Source organism: Xiphophorus hellerii, chromosome 16, assembly GCF_003331165.1.
Source record: "Xiphophorus hellerii strain 12219 chromosome 16, Xiphophorus_hellerii-4.1, whole genome shotgun sequence".
NCBI lineage: Eukaryota > Metazoa > Chordata > Actinopteri > Cyprinodontiformes > Poeciliidae > Xiphophorus > Xiphophorus hellerii.
Window position 1 is genome coordinate 649,408 of NC_045687.1, and position 4,047 is coordinate 653,454.

Below are 4,047 nucleotides of genomic sequence, written 5' to 3' on the forward strand. Positions count from 1 at the left end.
TTTTTCACCCTCTGCATTGAGAGACATCTGCAGGTTTCAGGACACAGTTCTGGACTGAATGATGGACCAGTTCACTTCCTCCACTGGTGCAAAGAAATATTCAGTAACTTACTGTCTTCATGTGAAGCAGTTCTTCAGAGTTCTGACCCAGTCCATAAGTCCAGCAGTCCAGGTTCACTCAGCTCTGGAGGTTCTGGTACCTCAGCCGGTTCCTGTTTGGATGTTTGACGGCTGGCTGGGTGAAGACCGCGTGTCTCCAGTGGTAACGACTGTCCTATCAATTAAATCGACGTTATTTTCATTTGACACACCAGAGTTTAGAACAATGGACCAAAGGAAACACCCAGAGGAACCAGAATGGAAAATTCTGCATCCGGTTCATGGTTCTGATATCTAAGAACAGATCAAGTTTCTCACCTCTGGTCCAATAATGCAGGAGGATTTACTTATTTTACTCATTTATTTGGAATGAGTAAAATAAGTAATTTTGGTCATTCTGGTCATTTTGCTGCTTCATCTTTAGCAGTTTTAGTTTTATTCATGACTCTCAGGTTGAAAACGGGTCGTCTGAGCCAGAACCAACACTTGCATTAATTCACATCCAGGGAGGAAGGTGGAGTACCTGGAGAGAAGCCACACATGCACAGGGAGAAGTCCTGCCAGCTGAGACCTTCTTGTTTCAAGGTAGCAGTGCTGCTAATGTCAGCCAAGAAATACATGGAACTGCATGACAATGTGAGAGGAAATTGATCATTTTCACAACTATTTATCACCACAAGCCTGAAAAACATTCACCTGAGAACAGAAACAAACAGTTTCAGTGAACAGGTAGAAAACGGCTGGTTATTTTGGGTTTTTATGAACTTTAGCTTCTCAGCTCTGCTGCCAGTTTCAGCCGAGTTTGATGAACTCTTGGTTCATCCAAGATAAAGTGATTGTTCTAAAAACAAGACGCTTTTCCATCCAATAGAGTTCCTGTTCTTGTGTTGTTGGGTTTGGATGAAAACTGCAGGCCTCGACCTTTAGACGTGTCCCTGCTTCAACACACCTGAGTCAAATAATGAGATCATCTGCAGAACTTGGCTGCAGCGAGGAGGTGATTCAACCATTTGACTGAACCTGACAGACAACAAAGAGTTGCAGTTCGGCGGCCCTGGAGGACCCGGACCCGGACCCGGATCCTGCCCCGCTTTAAACTAACATGCCACTTTTGTTGCCTGAACTTGTTACTGTGGCTCAATTTTCTTTACTGGATCAACATCCCAGTTCAGTCTAAAGTGAAGAACTTTGGGCTGGACCAGAACCAAAAAGGGAAAATGGCTGCTCTGACTGAAGATGTCCTTCATGGACCAACAGAAGAAGATCTGGAGAGACGGTGGAGACAGGAGGTCCATATCTGAGGGACAGGAGTTGGACCCAGTTTTCCTGAGTGGATCCTGATGGGAATTCTGGGAGATTCTCTTACTTCCCATTCAGAACTTATCTGGTAGATCAAAATGGATCTTCGATCTCCTCCTGACACCTGGGAGTCAAACAGACTCATTTTAGATCTAATTAAATCTTATAGAAAATGATTTTTAGATGAATCATCCCTAATAAACGAAGTTTGACTGAAAGACGTTCTGGACGTTCTGGACACGTTCTGGACACGTTCTGGACCCAGCAGGGTGACTGTTGCTGCACCGTCACCCTGCTGGTTTCCTGCTGCTTGACGTTTTCATTTTCAGCTGAATTAAAGCTGAACTTCAGGTTTTCACCAGGTGGAGTCAGGATTGCTCTGCTTCCTGGACTGACTTCAGATCCGACCGAAGCCGGTCCGTTTTACGAGCTGCTGGGGCGCGGCCTTCGTTAAAGCGAAGACATGTCAGAGCGACTGCGGTTTCCTGTGACTGAGAGCCGCCTTACCGACCGCGGCCGCTCTGCTTCAGGACTTCTGCCTGTTTGGAGAACAAACCGCAGGCTGGCAGACAGAACCGGCCCGGCTCGGTGTCGCTGGGCGGACTGACACTTCACAGTGTCAGTCCGCGTTTATTCACTCTTCGCTGTGAATAAACGCTGATCTTCCATCTTTAAACTGGAATTCTGGGTCCGGTTCTGACCCAACATTTAGCAGGTCAGAAACCCAGCAGCTCCATCTTAAACTCCACATGCCTCAGTTATGAGGTTAAAGGTCAAAGGTCAGGCTGATTAGAAAAACACCAAACAGAGAGGGATGTTTTCTGGCCGAAGGACCCGGATCCAAACTGGATCACCAGCAGAACCATGAACCCAAACAGCAGCAGATGTGCCACAGAGCGGCTGAAAAAGAACAGAACCAAGGTGCTGAAAGGGTCTAGTAAAAGTCCAGACCTCAGGCTGATTGCTGTAGTGGGACCTTCGGAGAGCTGAGCAGAACCTCAGTGACCCAAAGCCATGAAGGAGGTTCTAGATCAGGGGAGTCAAACTCCAGGCCTGTAGGGGCGCTGTTCTGCAGGTTTTAGATGAGCCTCAGGTACAAAACCCTGGAATGAAACGGCTTCATCACCTCCTCCTGGTGTGGACCGGTTCTCCAGAACCTTAATGACCTGATTATTCTGTTCAGGTGCTGCAGCAGAGGCTCATCTAAAGGTTGCAGGACTGCGAACCTCCAGGACTGGAGTTTGAGAGCCCGGGTCTAGAGGTTCTGTTGGAGCTGATTGTGGAACCAGGTGTGTTTTCTACTGGATGTTCATTTAAATCCCATTAAGCCCTGCTGGTTTCTACATTTCTGTTCTACCAGATAAACTCCATATTTTAGTTATTTTAATCCTGTCAGTCTGACCCATTTGGCCTGCAGGACCAAAAATACGAAGATTTGAAAACTTCCTGTGGCCGACAGACGGGAATCCGTCAGTGTGGATCCCGCTCTGATCTTCTGGCTCATTTATCTAAAAGAGCAAAGAAAATTTCTCCCTGTGTGAAGCTGAGGCGGAAGACGCCTCATTGTTCCTCATTTGATCGCTGTTCTTGTTTCTTTTTGACATAAAACTCACCATGATGATGAATTATCACGTGATAAAGTTGGATGTTCTGATATATTTCTGGAGTCGCCAGTTGTGATTTTTGCTCATGTTTGAAATAAAAGTTTCTCCAGTTTTTCTCAACAAGCAGGCAGAGAAAGACGTGCAACAACACAAGAACCTGAGAACAAAGATGGACAACAGACTGCAGGAAGCCATTAAACACAGATTTCACTGGTTTCACTTGAATCTGTAAACTCTGACACGAAGCGCTTTGGAAATTAATGTTTTTGTTGCTGTTTATTTAAAAAACCAGATGATCTTTGGTGATTTTTTATTTAACTTCAGGATATTTTATCTTGTTTATCTTCATGGATGTTTGCAGGAATCTATTGTTTCTTAATTTCTGAATATTGTTGTTTTTACCTGATATTTCTGGAATATCTGTCAGTTTGGCTGAATCCTGGTAAAACAGCTTTAGACATTAATCTGTTTTTATATTTTTATATAAAACCTGTTGGTCTCCTTTTGGAAGCTGGTGATGATTTAAATTGTTGACAATAAAAAGATAAAAACTGAATTATTCTAGCTTTATTTTACTTAATATTAAAACATTTTTGTCTTATAAATTATTCAGACTGACCCAGAAACAAACAATAATTGTTTGATTTGTTACTTTTAAAACTGAAGTTGAATTTGTTTTTCTAAATTACATGTTTTATGGATTTGTTGTCAAATACAGGCAGGTTTGATCTGAAGAAACTCAGATTAATATGAGTTTTCATATTTCAGGTTTTCTAGTAATAAACACTTTGAGATCTTAAATCATTTAATACAAACACAGTTATTCCATAATTTCTGCATGTGTGATTTTATTTTAATTAAAGTTAAACATAATCAAACTCAAAGGGAAAAATAGGAAACATTTCCCATTTTTATTAAGGAAACTGTTTCGCTCCTTTAAAAAATATTTGATCATTAATAAAATCTCACGTTTATTTTTCTTACAATTAAAATGATCCTGATTCTTCACCTGGTGGTGATCAGAGGAATTACAGACACAACAAGC